Source organism: Schistocerca americana, chromosome 11, assembly GCF_021461395.2.
Source record: "Schistocerca americana isolate TAMUIC-IGC-003095 chromosome 11, iqSchAmer2.1, whole genome shotgun sequence".
Lineage (NCBI taxonomy): Eukaryota > Metazoa > Arthropoda > Insecta > Orthoptera > Acrididae > Schistocerca > Schistocerca americana.
The window spans coordinates 48,133,180-48,152,211 of record NC_060129.1 but is presented as its reverse complement, the minus strand read 5'-3'; the positions used below and the strand labels follow the sequence as shown (position 1 = coordinate 48,152,211).

The 19,032-nt window shown below is 43.2% G+C and overlaps 1 non-coding gene across 1 annotated transcript; it reads left to right on the top strand.

The window, feature by feature from the left end:
- The first annotated feature begins 18,597 nt into the window (after positions 1 to 18,597).
- On the top strand, positions 18,598 to 18,672 carry Trnas-cga. Its single transcript has one exon. It is a non-coding gene; the product is annotated as a tRNA-Ser (tRNA).
- Positions 18,673 to 19,032: the final 360 nt, after the last annotated feature.

The window sequence follows — 19,032 nt, the reverse complement described above, 5'->3', positions numbered from 1 at the left end:
GCCAGTGCTGTATCAGGTCAACTTGAATACAAAGAAACTTAAGTAATTTTGTGAGACTTAGCTTTGTGGCATTAGTGAGAGAAAAATGAGTTTCCTCAATTTGTACACATCCATTGCAAATAGGCTTTTTTTCATTTAATTAGTTTTTGGCCATTGACTTTGAAACATTTTACACATAGTTTGGAGCATATCACTTTTATGCAGGAACATTGTCCAGTGTACACTTCAAACATATGTATTGCAATTGAAGCATTTCACAGAGGTATATTTGGCATGAATACAATATGCTTACAATAATCACGTCAGATACTTTGTCAGTGTATTTAAATAAAAGTATAGATTTACTTACATTTGGGCCTATTAGCACTTGTGCATACTACATGAACATTTTTGAATAAAATATGCTTTTTTGTTTTCAAAGAGCTCAAGTCAGTTTATTTTCTATTATGTTAAGCAACACTGAAAAACTCTGTTAGGTGCACTCATTGCTATGTTGAGGTTGTTATATGCAAGACTTAGCCCTTCATTTTGAGTGCTCATCTTGTCTTGTTCATGAATTAGTCTTACCTATTCAGACAGTTAACTGTCATGATATTAAACTGCAAAAAGATCAAAGCAGGCAGCTGGCATTGAGACAGATGAAGTGTTTCGAAAGGATTCGTGTTATTGCCTCGTGTGAGACAGAAAAAAAAGCAAAACGTGGAATCCACAGGTAAAGCATTCCCCAGGAAAGGAAATTTTGTATTTCCTGTAGATTAATATTTTAACAGGGTCTGGTAGAGTAACTTAAGTAAAAAGTATTATTTCAGTTTTGACAGCACTTTACTGCAACAGTCAAGATCAGATTTCTGAAAAATTACTGCAGATTTGTATTACCTACGCAATACCATTAATTCATACTCTCACAATCTGGATATCCAAAGAAGAATTGTATAAAAGAGTGAAAATGTATTGTAATGACATCTGATACATTAAGCCTTATGAGATGTTAATCATTCAGAACTGGAATTCTGTATACAATAATGCCAAACATGAGAGATACACAACAAACTGAAGGCTTGGACATACGCATTAGTCATTCTCCCACCACAAAATCAAAACCCTCACTGTAGATTAGATTAACCTGTTTTTGTCCCAGGGACACAAAAATGAGATGATTCTCATGGATGTGCAACATGTCAAAGTATAACATAAAGCATTTGAGTATAATACTTACCACCATCATCTGTCACGAGATTGTCAAAATATTGCAGTAAACTGGAGTTGCTAATATGTACAGTATTAATACACTGCCAGAACAAAACATAGTTATGCACATTTAATAAATTTATCACACACACACACACACACACAATACCTGATCTTGACTGTTGTGACCAAGTGCTGTCAAAACTGAAATATGCTGGTAACAGAATTTTTACTTAAGCTGGTCTAACAGTCCCTGTTAAGATATTCATCTATAGAGTAGGAGTTGCCTATCAAAAAGTCTTTCAAACTCTCAGTAAACCGTGCTTTATCTGAAACCAAGTTTTTAATGGTTGCTGGCAGTTTATTGAAAATGTGTGTTCTTGAATATTGAACCCCTTTCTGGTCCAAGGTAAGTGATTTTAGATCTTTATGTAGATAGCTGTTCTTATTCCTAGTATTGATACTATGTATTGTGCTATTGGTTGGAAATACTTGCAACAAATTTTATTAAAGAATAAATATACTATAAAGCAGTGGTTAGAATATGAAGTTCCTTGAACAGAACATGGTGTTCTTTTATTTATACCACAAACGATTTTTATTAGGCCTACACGCTTTTACATGCTAAAAACTTTTGCTCCGTTGATGAGTTGCCCCAGAATATGATCCCTTATGACATAACAGAATAAAAGTATGTTAACTTTTTTACATTTGTGTCTCCTACATCTGACACCCTTCTAACTGCAAATACAGATTTGCTTAGGAGCTTTAGCAATTCTGTGGTAAGCCCTTCCCAACTGAATTTATTATCGAGTTATAATCCCAGAAATTTAACACTGTAAATCTTTTCGATCTGCATGTCTTTATATGTTATGGGATTACAGAACCTTACGTCACAGGTCAAAGCAGACGGGTGGAATCGGACGCTCCCATTCATCCTATGTTATACACATGCTGCAGCTGGAGAAATCGAGCAGTTTTCCAACTAGCGTACTCTCACTTTCAACCACATGACTATCTTTTAGAGGAGTAAACGAATCTTTCACATTACGTATATTTTTGTGTTGTATTACAAGGCAGTACACTTTATTCTATTAAGTAAACAACACAAGAAATTAAGCTCCGAATTTAACCTAAAGTATTCAGTTTACATATTTCTTCAAACTTAAAAACGCACGTTGTTAACATTTTACTTAAACAGTGCTGTGGCGAAGTTCCGCGTACTTTCTGTTGCAGCTGCGAGGATAATATTTCTTATAGCGGCCGATAACCTACATACATATAATATGAAACACTAATAATCGTTCTAACATCAACTAAAATGTACCCGGAGTTAATAAGCTGAGGTTATGACACGATTCATACGACATTCCTGCTATTTCACACTACTCGCAGTTATACTGATAACTAAACTGATGGATTCCAACTATGTCGTTACTCGTTATTTAACTGTCGGAGTTATCGGTATTCGCTAGCGAAAAATAACTTGGCAGTTATTAATAACCGTTAACGATAACGGTTATCAAAGAATAACTGGAACAGTGATAACGGTTACTCCAGAATAACCGTTTGGCCCACCTCTACTGTCAAGACTGAGGCGGGTCAGCGGCGCACACAGCAGAGAGCCGCAGCGGCAGCCGGCGCTGACGTCACGGGGCGGCATTGCCAGCTCTCCCCACTGCAGCAGGCCGACGGCCGGGACCGCACTGCGCCGCAGAGGGACGGGCTGCGGCGCGGCGCGGCGCGGCGCGGCTGCTCTTCGGCCGGACTGTGTAAGCGGCGCCAGCTGGGGATCGAGTCTGACGAAAGATGGAGAAACTGAAACATCATCTGGACTCTGCTGTACAGTGTAAACGCTATACCTGGATCTACCGCAGCAGGTTCAGGTGTCATCTAAGCTAGCACGTAACACGCTTTGCAACACGGCTCAAGTCGCCTATCGAGACGATTATTGCGCTGCCACGCGGGATTAGCCAAGCGGTCTGAGGCGCTACAGTCATGGATTGTGCGGCTGGTCCCGGCGGAGGTTCGAGGCCTCCCTCGGACATGGGTGTGTGTGTTTGTCCTTAGGATAATTTGGGTTAAGTAGTGTGTAAGCTTAGGGACTTATGACCTTAGCAGTTAAGTCGCATAAGATTTCACACATGTTTGAATATTTCATTATTGCGCTGCGACCGCATATACAGGGAGTTTCAAAAATACGAGGGCAGTTCAATAAGTAATGCAACACATTTTTTTTCTGAAACAGGGGTTGTTTTATTCAGCATTGAAATACACCAAGTTATTCCCCAATCTTTTAGCAACACAACATTATTTTTCAACGTAATCTCCATTCAATGCTACGGCCTTAAGCCACCTTGAAATGAGGGCATGTATGCGTGCACGGTACCATTCCACTGGTCGATGTCGGAGCCAACGTCGTACTGCATCAACAACTTCTTCATCATCCGCGTAGTGCGTCCCACGGATTGCGTCCTTCATTGGGCCAAACATATGGAAATCCGACGGTGCGAGATCGGGGCTGTAGGGTGCATGAGGAAGAACAGTCCACTGAAGTTTTGTGAGCTCCTCTCGGGTGCGAAGACTTGTGTGAGGTCTTGCATTGTCATGAAGAAGGAGAAGTTCGTTCTGATTTTTGTGCCTACGAACACGCTGAAGTCGTTTCTTCAATTTCTGAAGAGTAGCACAATACACTTCAGAGTTGATCGTTTGACCATGGGGAAGGACATCGAACAGAATAATACCTTCAGCGCCCCAGAATGTAACCATGACTTTACCGGCTGAGGGTATGGCTTTAAACTTTTTCTTGGTAGGGGAGTGGGTTTGGCGCCACTCCATTGATTGCTGTTTTGTTTCAGGTTCGAAGTGATGAACCCATGTTTCATCGCCTGTAACAATCTTTGACAAGAAATTGTCACCCTCAGCCACATGACGAGCAAGCAATTCCGCACAGATGGTTCTCCTTTGCTCTTTATGGTGTTCAGTTAGACAACGAGGTACCCAGCGGGAACAAACCTTTGAATATCCCAACTGGTGAATAATTGTGACAGCACTACCAACAGAGATGTCAAGTTGAGCACTGAGTTGTTTGATGGTGATCCGTCGATCATCTCGAACGAGTGTGTTAGCACGCTCCGCCATTGCAGGAGTCACAGCTGTGCACGACCGGCCCGCACGCGGGAGATCAGACAGTCTTGCTTGACCTTGCGGCGATGATGACACACGCTTTGCCCAACGACTCACCATGCATTTGTCCTCTGCCAGATCACCGTAGACATTCTGCAAGCGCCTATGAATATCTGAGATGCCCTGGTTTTCCGCCAAAAGAAACTCGATCACTGCCCGTTGTTTGCAACGCACATCCGTTACAGACGCCATTTTAACAGCTCCGTACAGCGCTGCCACCTGTCGGAAGTCAATGAAACTATACGAGACGAAGCGGGAATGTTTGAAAATATTCCACCAGAAATTTACGGTTTTTTCAACCAAAATTGGCCGAGAAAAAAAATGTGTTGCATTACTTATTGAACTGCCCTCGTAATATACGTATTTCGAATGCATATATTTAGTAAACCTTAAGACATACGAATATGAACCTTTACACACATATTTACGAACCTTTGAAGTTCAGATCAAAGATGTTCAATATGCCCTCCATCAGCGACATGAACAATATTGTATTGATACTCAAATTCCTTCCACACTCGGGTATGTCGTTTGTCACTGATGTTATAGCAGTACGAATCCGGTTCTTCAACTCTTCCAGATTCTGTGGGACTCTTCATACATAAACTTTGTCTTGAACGAAACCCCACAGGAAGAAGTCAGAGGGTGTCAAATCTGGTGACCTTGGAGACCAGGTGACACATGCTAACTCGCCAGCTCTTTGACGACCAATCCAACGGTTCGGTAGAGTCTCATTCAGATATCCACGAACTTGACGACTCCAGTGACGGGGTGCCCTCTCTCGTTGGAAAATGAAGTTGTCTTCGTGCAGCCTCGAAAGCAAGCAGTTTTGTAACATAGCGACATACTGCTGACCGTTAACTGTGGATAATGCATATTCTTTTCCAGTTCAAAAATAAGTTACAGTTATGTACACTCGCATTGGATAGAGAGATAATAGAACATATGCACTAAAGTGCTCATGTCAAATAAGTAACAGTTATCTATTAAACCCAACACTAAACCCACCAGTATCGCAAGCCACTAGCACTGACATAAGACTCAGGGGTATATTATTTATTTGGATTATAAATTCGTAACTTCGATCTCTGAGAAAGCTTTTACCCTAAAAGTTTGCATATCCTATGCAAGTCTTCATTGTATGAGGACGTGCTGGAAAGTTCATATGGAATAGAATGGGCCGTAAACAGATGCTCGGGATATTGCACAAGACACATTGACTTTTGGCGAATCTCGTACATGTTGAATGGCAGCATGTGGGCTCTGTAGGCCCCAAATTCGAACATTGTGCTTGTTTACCTGACCACTAACACCGTCAAAAATGTTTCATTATTGAACACGGTACGTTGTGCGAAAGTGTTATCATTGTCAACAGCATAAAGAATCCGTTTACACAATGTCACACTTTTGGGTTTGTCATCAGGACGCAGAGCTTGCAACGGCTGTAACTTGTACGGCGACATAACAAACCGACGTTTCAAAACACGCCAAATTGTTGTTGTTGGCAGTTGTAACTCCCGAGTGGCACGACGAGTTGATTTTGAAGGAGTACACTGGAAATTAGTTGGAATTCGTGTAACTTCTTCTTCGGGAACATGACGGTGGCCAGGACTGTTTCCTCTACATACAAATCCTGTATCTAGAAACTGTCGACAACATCTGCGAATGTTCCGCCCATTCGGATACATCAATTTGGTACCTCAAGCTGAAACGTCTTTGCACTGTAATCACGGAACTGCACGTCACGCAAACTCGAGAACATAATATGATTTCTGCTGCAGAGTAGCCATTTTAAACATATGTCGGTTACGACGAAAAACAGAAGACATCTGACATCTAGTGGCTATTAATAAAAACTAGATTACGTATTCGTTTCTCCAATAGCCGAGCCGAGACGCAGCAATAGATAGTTTGGACAAAATAATACTTTGTAATATGTATATTCTTTTTGAAACACCCTGTATTTATCGTACATCCTAGATACACAGAAGATGTCGAGCTATAACCGTGGAGACAAGCAAAAGGAAAAGGAAGAGATCCTCAAACTTTTCCTAAATACGCTCCTGGAAATGGAAAAAAGAACACATTGACACCGGTGTGTCAGACCCACCATACTTGCTCCGGACACTGCGAGAGGGCTGTACAAGCAATGATCACACGCACGGCACAGCGGACACACCAGGAACCGCGGTGTTGGCCGTCGAATGGCGCTAGCTGCGCAGTATTTGTGCACCGCCGCCGTCAGTGTCAGCCAGTTTGCCGTGGCATACGGAGCTCCATCGCAGTCTTTAACACTGGTAGCATGCCGCGACACCGTGGACGTGAACCGTATGTGCAGTTGACGGACTTTGAGCGAGGGCGTATAGTGGGTATGCGGGAGGCCGGGTGGACGTACCGCCGAATTGCTCAACACGTGGGGCGTGAGGTCTCCACAGTACATCGATGTTGTCGCCAGTGGTCGGCGGAAGGTGCACGTGCCCGTCGCCCTGGGACCGGACCGCAGCGACGCACGGATGCACGCCAAGACCGTAGGATCCTACGCAGTGCCGTAGGGGACCGCACCGCCACTTCCCAGCAAATTAGGGACACTGTTGCTCCTGGGGTATCGGCGAGGACCATTCGCAACCGTCTCCATGAAGCTGGGCTACGGTCCCGCACACCGTTAGGCCGTCTTCCGCTCACGCCCCAACATCGTGCAGGCCGCCTCCAGTGGTGTCGCGACAGGCGTGAATGGAGGGACGAATGGAGACGTGTCGTCTTCAGCGATGAGAGTCGCTTCTGCCTTGGTGCCAATGATGGTCGTATGCGTGTTTGGTGCCGTGCAGGTGAGCGCCACAATCAGGACTGCATACGACCGTAGCACACAGGGCCAACACCCGGCATCATGGTGTGGGGAGCGATCTCCTACACTGGCCGTACACCACTGGTGATCGTCGAGGGGACACTGAATAGTGCACGGTACATCCAAACCGTCATCGAACCCATCGTTCTACTATTCCTAGACCGGCAAGGGAACTTGCTGTTCCAACTGCACAATGCACGTCCGCATGTATCCCGTGCCACCCAACGTGCTCTAGAAGGTGTAAGTCAACTACCCTGGCCAGCAAGATCTCCGGATCTGTCCCCCATTGAGCATGTTTGGGACTGGATGAAGCGTCGTCTCACGCGGTCTGCACGTCCAGCACGAACGCTGGTCCAACTGAGGCGCCAGGTGGAAATGGCATGGCAAGCCGTTCCACAGGACTACATCCAGCATCTCTACGATCGTCTCCATGGGAGAATAGCAGCCTGCATTGCTGCGAAAGGTGGATATACACTGTACTAGTGCCGACATTGTGCATGCTCTGTTGCCTGTGTCTATGTGCTTGTGGTTCTGTCAGTGTGATCATGTGATGTATCTGACCCCAGGAATGTGTCAATAAAGTTTCCCCTTGCTGGGACAATGAATTCACGGTGTTCTTATTTCAATTTCCAGGAGTGTACATGCATGATTTGCTGCCGGAAATTGTGTTAGACCAGTACAAAGATACAAGTGGAAAAAGAAGAAAACTCAGATTAAAGTCACTGCGGCCAAAAAAGAGAAAGGCATGGAAAGAAGTTGCTGTTGACTTTAATTCTCGTAACATCGCGGCAGATCGTGACAGGAAGAGCCTGAAATTGTGTTACGAAAAAGTTAAGAAAGGGATCAACAAAACATTCTCGCATGACGAGGTCTAATTATGTATATGATACGTAAACTAGAGCAGAAACGGCGGCGAAACTCTTCAAGGCTGAAATGCGTAAAACAGGAGGCGGTAATTTCCTCAGGCTGTAATGGAACGTGGAACTCCTGAAGCAACAATTTTTTGTGCACTGCTCTGTAAGTTTTTCTGAAGCAATTTTGCTGTGTAGAAGATATTTTATGATGCTATTCGTTACGCTCTTTTTCTGACACAGATTCGGATATCACAGGCTGCAGTTCATTCGCTTCAACAGTAAACGAGGAGACAGCTGTATCTTCACGTGAAAGTATTGCTCTCGTGGATGACAATGAAAATGAAAACGAAGGAGAGGATGTTTACTTGAGCCGGTTCAAAATGGTTCAAATGGCTCCAAGCACTATGGGACTTAACATCTGTGGTCATCAGTCCCTTAGAACTTAGAACTACTTAAACCTAACTAACCTAAGGACATCACACACATCCTTGCCCGAGGCAGGATTCGAACCTGCGACTGTAGCAGTCGCGCGGTTCTGGACTGAGCGCCTAGAACCGCTAGACCACCGCGACTTGAGCCGGTAACAGTGGTACTAAAATAATGTACAAACTTTACCGTAACAGCACAATGCTGCCCATTTTGCACTGAAACTAACATCTAGTTGAATGTAGATGAGCAAGCCAGTTTTCTGTTATAGGAGGGTGGTTTAAAAAGTTCTCGGAACGGAATAGGAAAAAGTACTTTCATCACTGAAACTTTTTTTTATTTTTCAGTGTAGTCTCCTTGTAGATTAATGCACTTGGTCCTACGATGTTCCATTGTCTTGATCACATCTCGAAAATAAGTTTCTTCCAGGCCTGCACAATAGTTGTCAACTCTGGCTAACAGTTCTTCGTTTGAAGTGAATCTTCGTCCACTGAGACAAATTTTCAGTTTTCGGAAGAGATGGAAGTCTGACGGAAGCATATCAGGTGAATTAGTTCGTGTGATTTTGCCATTGCGACGGCACATGTGAGAGGGCGTGCATTGTCTTGATGGAAGATGATTTCCTTCCTTCCTAAAACTGGCCTTTTTTGGCGTAGCTTTTGTTGCAGTTTGACCAGGAGGTTAGCATAGTATTCTACAGTAATTGTTTCCCCAGTAGGGAGGTTATCTACAAACAGAATCTCCTTCGCATCCCAGAACACGGATGCCATAACCTTTCCTGCCGAAGGAATTGTCTTTGCTTTCTTTGGTGGCAGAGAATCAGCATGTTTCCACTGCTCTGACGGATGTTTTGTCTGTGGTCATAGAACGGCGCTAAAAATCTTGTTCGTTTCTTCTAAAACGGGCCAAACATTGTTCCAATATGTCCATTCTCGTGCGTTTTCGACTCAGCGTCAAGAGCCGCCGCACCCATCTTGCAGATATTTTTTCATTTCTAATTCTTCAGTTAAAATGTGATGTACCCTTTCAGATGACATCTGGCAAGCGTGAGCAATTTCACGGACTTTCAATAGCCAGTCCTCCGTGACCATTTTGTGCACTTTTCTACATCTACATCTACATCTACATGGATACTCTGCAAATCACATTTAAGTGCCTCGCAGAGGGTTCATCGAACCTCCTTCACAATTCTCTATTATTCCAATCTCATATAGCGTGCGGAAAGAATGAACACCTATATCTTTCCGTACGAGCTCTGATTTCCCTTATTTTATCGTGCTGATCGTTCCGCCCTATGTAGGTCAGTGTCAACAAAATATTTTCGCATTCGGAGGAGAAAGTTGATGACTGGAATTTCGTGAGAAGAACGAAAAACACCCATCTTTTAATGATTTCCAGACCAAATCCTGTATCATTTCTGTGTCACTCACTCCCATATTTCGCGATAATTCAAAACGTGCTGCCTTTCTTTGAACTTTTTCGATGTACTCCGTCAGTCCCACCTGGTAAGGATCTCATACCGCGCAGCAGTATTGTAAAAGAGGATGGACAAGCGTAGTGTAGGCAGTCTCCTTAGTAGGTCTGTTACATTTTCTAAGTGTTCTGCCAATAAAACGCAGCCTTTCGTTAGCCTTTCGCAGAACACTTTCTATGTGTTCTTTCCAATTTAAGTTGTACGTAACTGCAATAGCTAGGTATTTGGTTGACTTTACGGTTTTAGGATTAGACTGATTTACCGTGCAACCCAAGTTTAACGAGTTCCTTTTATCTCTCATGTGGATGACCTCACACTTATCGTTATTTAGGGTCAACTGCCACTTTTCACACCTTTCAGATATTTTTTCTAAAACGTTTTGCATTTTGTTTTGATCTTCTGATTACTTTATTAGTCGATAAACGACAGCGTCATCTGCAAACAACCAAAGACGGCTGCTCAGATTGTCTCCCAAATCGTTCACATAATTAAGGAACAGCAAAGGGCCTATAACTAAAATGTTCAAATTTGTGTGAAATCTTGTGGGACTTAACTGCTAAGGTCATCAGTCCCTAAGCTTACACAAGCTTATCCTAAGGACAAGCACACACAGCCATGCCCGAGGGAGGACTCGAACTTCCGCCGGGACCAGCCGCACAGTCCATGACTGCAGCGCCCGAGACCGCTCGGCTAATCCAGCGCGGCGGGCCTATAACACTACCTTGGGGAACGCCTGAAATCACTTACTGTTTTACTCTATGACTTTCCGTCAATTAGTACGAACTGTGACCTCTCTGACAGAAAATCGCAAATACAATCACATAACTAAGACGATATTCCATAAGCATGCAATTCTACTACGAGCCGCTTGTGTGGTACAGTGTCAAAAGCCTTCTGGAAATCCAGGAATACGGAATCGATCAGAAATCCTTTGTCAATAGCACTCAGCACTTCATGTGAATAAAGAGCTAGTTGGGTACCACAGGAACGATGTTTTCTAAACCTACGTTGACTGTGTGTCAATAGACCGTTTCCTTCTTGGTATTTCATAATGTTCGAACACAATATATGTTCTAAAATCCTGCTGCATATCGACGTTAACGATATGAGCCTGTAATTTAGTGGATTACTCCTACTACCCTTCTTGAATATAGGTGTGACCTTGAAACGGTACAGTAGTTTCCGCTCTATAAGCAGCAGGTTTCGCTGCTCGCTCGCACCGAGAAATACAAACAGAGGCGGCTCCTCCGCCAATTTTATTGCACGACGCGGCCGGCTGGGGGTGCAACAGACCCATGTGGACGGGTGGAATGAAATGTGTCAGGCTTCATAATACGTATTTATATGTGTCGCGTATTATGCATTTCTTGTACGTGAATTTGAATCTGCACATGAACTTTCCTAATCCTCCTCACACCTTTCCCTAAAGCGTGGCCAAATCTTAGTTGGGAAGTGGTTCTGTAGTATAGTAGTGCCAATCTTACTCCTGGTTGGGGGATAAGAGAGACAGCACAGGCAGGTAAAATTCAAAGACTTTCCAGTGTCACAAGATTTGAGGTGGAGAGGTTGGTCATGGGGAAGTGGTTCGACCATCCCCTCCACCGGGGCCCAGGAAGACCTCCATGTGCCCGCCATTTTCGTGGAGTGTTAAAGAAGACGGGTAAGTGAGCAGACGTGCCCTCTGTCTCAATGTTCAAGCATGGAAGAGAGGTATTTGAATATTTGCACCAATTCTTTTATTTCCAGCTTCGGATTGTGTAAGGCAATGAATGTTCTTGTTTAATTTGGGGAATTTGCCTCCCTGTGTTAATGTTTCTGGTCCCCAGTTAGCCCATTATCCTCCTCACATAGTGGATGTCCTATGTAAAATATTGGGAGACTTTGCCCGTAGAAATTTGCGTGCAGGTTAGTATATAATATACCCGAGCTAAAAGTTGTAAAATTGTAATATCTGTAAACTGGAACATTTGCTGCAATCACTGTAAAATCGAGTGATAATGATTAAAATGAATAGGTAATCAATTGTCATCAATCTTTAACATACAAGCTAAAAGTTGTAAAATTGTAATATCTGTAAACTGGAACATTTGCTGCAATCGCTGTAAAATCGAGTGATAATGATTAAATTAAATAGGTAATCAATTGTCATCAATCTTTAACATACCTTAAAAACCACAAAGAAGTCAAGTTAAAGGAATTCATTTAAAATAAAAGATATAGAATGCAGGGAGCCACACATCAGCGTGTGAGCCCTCCAGCCCCTTGCCTAGTATCGTACAGAAAGGGCACACTCTCTAGGTAGCGCTCTCAAGTTCCCATCCACAGTCATCCGTTGCGCAATTTTCATTCAGGGCTTGACGACATCAACTTTCATCTGGCGTCCCTAGGCTAGGACTGTAAACGTGAATCTTTCAATCTGTGCAACTTTCCAGTCTTTGCGTACGGATCTTTCGTCGAGCGAATGGTTGCATATGATTTTTAGGTATGGAGCTAATGCATCAGCATACTCCGAAAAGAACCTAATTGGTGTACAGTCTGGACCAGAAGACTTGCTTTTATTGAGTGAAATGAGTTGCTTCACTACTCCGAGGATATGTACTTCTACGTTACTCATGTTGGCAACTGTTCTCGATTCGAATTCTGGAATATTTACTTCATCTTCTTTTGTGAAGGCATTTCGGAAGGCTGTGTTTAGTAAATCTCCTTTGCCAGCACTGTCTTCGATAGTATCTTCATTGATATCGCCCAGAGAAGGCACTGATTATGTCTTGCCGCTAACATGGTTCACATATGACCAGAATCTCTTTGGATTTTCTGCCAGGTTTCGGGACAAAGAGTCGTTGTGGAAACTGTTATAGGCGTCTCGCATTGAACTCCGCGCTACTTTTCGAGCTTCTGTAAAGGATCGCCAATCTTGGGGATTTTGCGTCTGTTTAAATTTAGCATGTTTGTTTCGTTGTTTCTGCAACAGTGATCTAACCCTTTTTGTGTAGCAAGGAGGATCAGCTCCGTCGTTTGTTAGTTTATTTGGTATAAATCTCTCATTTGCTGCCGATACTATTTCTTTGAATTTAAGCCACATTTGGTCTATACTTATATTATTAATTTGAAATAAGTGGAGATTGTCTCTCAGGAAGGCGTCAAGTGAATTTTTATCTGCTTTTTTGAATAGGTATATTTTTCTCTTATTTTTCTAGGATTACGGGAATATAATATTCAATCTCCCTACGACAAAACTTTCACTAATCCCTATATCGGTTTTGATGCTGATTATTAACTCAGGATTATTTGTTGTTAAGAGGTCAAGTGTGTTTTCACAACCGTTTACTATTCGTGTGGGCTGATGAACTAACTGCTCGAAATAATTTCCAGAGAATGCGTTTAGCACAATTTCGGATATTTTATGCATATCTACGGAATTAAACATGTATTTTCGCCAACATATCGAGGGGAAATTAAAGTCACCACCAACTATTATCGCATGAGTCGGGTACGTGTTTGAAATGAAACTCAAGTTTTGTACGAACCTTTCAGGAACTGTATCATCGGAACTGGGAGGTCGGTAACAGGATCCTATTATTATTTTATTCCGGTTTCCAACAATGACCTCTGTCCATACTAACTCACAGGAAGTATCCACTTCAATTTCGTGTCAAGTTGAACTACTTCTGACAGCAACAAACACGCCTCCGCCTCCGCCTTTTGCAATGATTTCTGGAGCAGTGACACAGTTTGGCCGTCCACTGCACGGGTCATCATCTAAGCTCTCCCGACCAAATTTAAATTCAGTTGTCCACTTGGCAACAGTTGAATATGCAGCAGCAGAGTGCCTCAGTGTATTCTGGAAATCGGCACGAAAATCCTTTGCTTTCACACCTTTCTTTAATCACTGCTCGAATCTCGATTTTTTTCCATCTTCGCAAATCATTGCGCCGGAACAACAACAGCTCTCTTCTGAGAGCGCTGACGTGGCACGTGTGTACAGGCGACAGTCCAGTCTTAAGAACTCTTAACGCGTTGCAGACCTGTCAGCAACTGTGATAAAATAGCACGTCAAAAATCCGCCTCAGTTGCGAAATGTTACTGGTCTTTACCTAGGTTTCAGCTAGAACAATGTAGCCTTCTTCAGAAGCATAAAATAAACTAACACATGCCACAACAAGGCACGGTCAAACGTAAAAAACTACAGTACCGTGGTACCACGTCATGCTACGTCACTTAGCTGAGGAACTGCCCTATGCCCCACTTCGTGGAGAGCAGTCGGTTAGCCGCGGACGCTACGTCGGAACTGACTGCGGCACGTGGATATGTACTGAGACGGCGGACCACGCGCATGCGCGCATGAAAAGTCAGAGGGGCCTGCCATTGGCTGTCTTTTATGTTACATACTGGGAATTTACCTATAATGTTAAACCGTAAATTTGTGAGAGAACAAGGCACTAAGTATATAGAATCCCGATGAGCGTTAACTGTAACCCGACTCCTTATTAACTGATAAGAAATTTACTTAGACGTTAAGTTCAGCTTGTTACGTTAAAAACCACATATGATCACCGCTATGTTCTATGGTTCCGCACGATCTTATGCGGGGGATGAACAAGATTATATGTCCATAACGCGAGAACTTCTCAGGGTTGGGACAAGGTGGAAATGAAATAATTTCCATTATACAGGGAGCAATACGTCAATTTGTTAACGCGAAATTTGACTGACGTTGTTATGTTATGGCACTACATTGCTACGCATTTATAACTGACTGGGTGTGTAAAGCTTAGGGCATCATTTATAACTTTATGCACAGATAGTCAACGTCGTGTTTAGGAAACCTGTAGTAACTTAACAAAACATACACCAACTATAAATATAATATATACGACCTCTCACTATTTGTAGTCACAAGGGTGACGTGGAACAAAACTCTTAAGGGAAAAGTTTAATTATTAGTTAGTAGCGGGTTGAAGACCCCTATGCATTTACATGGGTTATGCTACCCTAATTGTCGAAATATACACACTAGTGTGTCACATATTACCTACTTAGGATAATGCCTGTAAGGCTATTAACTATTTAGGATGAGGATTATTGTGAGGGTGGTGAAATTCTGACATAGACTACCGAGAAATAAGGACCTAATATTTAAAGTAGGGTGTTGTCAGGGCGAGCAACGCCACTACTTATATACTATTGACCGACATAGGTCAAGCATTTACAAAATATAGTCTGCTACCTAACCTTTGATATCTCAAAGGTTACATTGTATACAGCGTGACCACGCGGAAAACGCTATAGTTTTCATTAAAAAAGATTTGCTCTTTAGAGCAACAAGGTCAAAGTTATCTGCCTATGGAAGAATAATTTAAACCATATTGCATAAATACTAAACTTAGCTTAAATTGGCGTCAAGATCTCATCAAATATTATTGGCCAGCTAGAATTAAAGGTGGGCATAAGGCTTAATGCCTGTGGGTAGAAAGAAAAGGCAATGTGCGCCAGCCTCGTTAGTAGGTTTCACAACCAAATTGTCAGTTCTGTTCGAACTAGAACTATATTTACCGTAAGGAATATTAATTAAACCGTAATATTGAACGTTACCAAATACCTGATACTTCGACGCTTAAGACTTAGAAATTCAACACGACATCAACAGCCCAACGAATATCGCGTGAACAACTCGTTGCGCTAGCGCTGACCTCTCGTGGTGACTCCGAGAACTTTTCAAACCACCCTCGTGGTGTCAGACTCTCGTTGCAAGAACGAAAGAACAGAAAATATTCTCGATAAGATATGACAGTTTGGGAATCAAAGATTAGCACGCCTCGAGCGTGAACATAAAATCAAAGTACAGTGCTCTCTTGCAGAACGTGAAATAAGAATGGAAACCCTCAAAATCAATAAAGAAATTAAAAGATTATCAGACTTTTAAACTGACACATTGTAAATATCTTCCAGTCTTCTAATTTCCGGTACATACCTTTTCAATAAATTTCGCACGCATTGCATTGTGACTGCTGTTACCTTCATTTCCTTGGGGTATGTAGTCTGTCCTAATTTCTTTATAGACAGATTGTCATCCTGAAATTATATGTGGGGTGTTGTATATATCTTAATACAATGTAATCAATTTTCTGAGACCAATTTGTTGTGTAAAAGGTAGCTTTTAATATTATTCGTGGTGTTCTTCTCCTGATGCGGAATTAAATAACCACGAGAAAGGGAAGTAAGAAGACGTAAAAGAAAGGAAAAGAAAATCTCCCTTTCAAACAGAGACTTTTGACATTTATTCAATTAATTCAAAAACTTTTTAAATAAATATATTGTTAATAAACGCCGCTCTCACGCCATAATTACCTCTGCTGTCTTCGCGTTCTGCAGATGCTGGAATTTCTGGGTACACCCTTCTCCCTTCTGCTTGTCATCATTTCAGTAGCCGCTCTGAGGCATTGGCAGCCATACTGTGGAAGACAAATATTGCAACTATTATAACTACTGCACGATTTACTTTCATCCTGAGTCCTAAACTTAAACAGGGAAATCGCCTTTTCGCCACTCCAAACATTCTTTCAACTACTGACCTGGTCTTCACGTGGGCACGATTACGGATTCGCTGTTTCTGTGCGAAGTACAGGCATCAGCGAATACCTCCTTCACTGACAGTCACTGTCTCCCAGAAGTATGCCTCCTGTGATTTCTCTTGCTCCTAACTGAACATGTACATGTGAGTTTCCGTAAATCTTGCTGTCATGAGCAGATCCTGGTCATCTAGCCACGATATTTAAACATCGCCGCTGAGGGTCTGAGATCGCTTGCACATGAAATCACCCGTGACGATTTCTAAATATCTCAGCACTGTCGCCAAAGCTTTTTTGCAAATTTTTGGTAAGGTCCTATGGGACCAAACTGCTGAGGTCAGCCGGCCGAAGTGGCCGTGCGGTTAAAGGCGCTGCAGTCTGAAACCGCAAGACCGCTACGGTCGCAGGTTCGAATCCTGCTTCGGGCATGGATGTTTGTGATGTCCTTAGGTTAGTTAGGTTTAACTAGTTCTAAGTTCTAGGGGACTAATGACCTCAGCAGTTGAGTCCCATAGTGCTCAGAGCCATTTGAACCATTTTTTTTTTTGCTGAGGTCATCGGTCCCTAGGCTTACACACTACTTAACCTAACTTAAACTAACTTACGCTAAGGACATCACTCACACCCATGCTCGAGGGAGGATTCGAACCTCCGACGAGGGGGAGCCGCATGAACCGTGGTAAGGCGCCTGAGACCGCTCGGCGATACCGTGCGGCCACTGTCACCACCAAGCGATTGATGGGGATGTGAGTGCAGTCAAGAGCACCTGAAACGCCAGGAAAATGCTGTATTTGGCAAAAATCTCCTTCTACATCTACATACGAGGGTTATTCCAAAAGTAAGGTCCGATCGGTCGCGAAATGGAAACGACTATGAAAATCCGATAAAGCTTTGCACAGATGTGTTGGGTAGTGTCTCTAGGATAACCCCAGTTAGCATCACGTCGCTCTTCTCATTTCTGAGCTCGAAGTGAGTGCGTAAAGATGTCTAGAAAATAGTGTCTGCCGCCAAGTACGAGGGCCTGGTGAGAAATTTCGCCTGAAACTATGCAGCCAACATTACATAACTGTCGTGCTGTTTCGTCTTCACGACAATTCTCAGCCGCATTCTGCAGGGGCAATGAAGATGCTCTTGCATCGTTTTCAAATGGAAATGTTAGATTACCCACAATACAGTCCGCAATTGTCTCCCCCTGAGTTTCATCTCTAGTCGCATGAACCGCTGTCTTTGAAGACAACATTTTGACACAGACAACGAGGTGTAGGCCAGCGTGGAGAATTGGCGGAAAGCACTGGCGGCTGCTTTCTATGATGAGGCTATTGAAAAGTTGCTACAACGCTATGACAAAAGTCTAAGTCAGAACGGCGACTACGTAGAGAAGTAGCTGAAAGGTGTAGCTAATTGATACAAGTAAAACATTTCTGATGTTCACTGTGGTTTCAACTTGGCAATCAATCGGACCTTACTTTTGGAATAACCCTCGTATATACTCTGCAAACCACCATGAGGTGCTTGGCAGAGGTTACGTCCCATTCTACCAGTTATTAGGATTTCTTCCCGCTCCATTCACGTTTGGAACACGGGAGGAATGATTGTTTGGATGCCTGTGGGCGTGCTGTAATTATTCTAAACTTATCCACACGATCCCCATATGAACTATACGTAGGGGGTTGTAGTATATTCCTAGAGTAATCATTTAAAGCCGGTTCTTGAAACTTTGAAACTTCCTGGCAGATTAAAACTGTGTGCCCGACCGAGACTCGAACTCGGGATCTTTGCCTTTCGCGGGCAAAAAAGGCAAAGGTCCCGAGTTAGAGACTCGGTCGGGCACACAGTTTTAATCTGCCAGGAAGTTTCATATCAGCGCACACTCCACTGCAGAGTGAATATCTCATTCTGGAAACATCCCCCAGGCTGTGGCTAAGCCATGTCTCCGCAATATCCTTTCTTTCAGGAGTGCTAATTCTGCAAGGTTCGCAGGAGAGCTTCTGTAAAGTTTGGAAGGTAGGAGACGAGGTACTGGCAGAAGTAAAGCTGCGAGTACCGGGCGTGAGTCGTGGTTCGGTAGCTCAGTTGGTAGAGCACTTGCCCGCGAAAGGCAAAGGTCCCGAGTTCGAGTCTCGGTCGGGCACACAGTTTTAATCTGCCAGGAAGTTTCATATCAGCGCACACTCCGCTGCAGAGTGAAAATCTCATTCTTGAAACTTTGTTGATACACTTTCTCAGGATAGTCATCAAAAGCCTTGCAATTCAGAACGTTCAGTACCCCTGTTACACTCTCCTACGGATGAAACAGACCTGTGACCATTCATGCTGCCCTTCTCTGTACGGTTCGCACACACACTTGAGCAGTATTCTAGAACTGGTCACACAAGTGATTCGTAAGCGATCTCCTTTGTAGACTGACTGCACTTCCCCAGTATTCTACCAGTAAACCGAAGTCTACCACCTGCCTTATCCACGACTGAACCTATCTGATCACTCGATTTCATA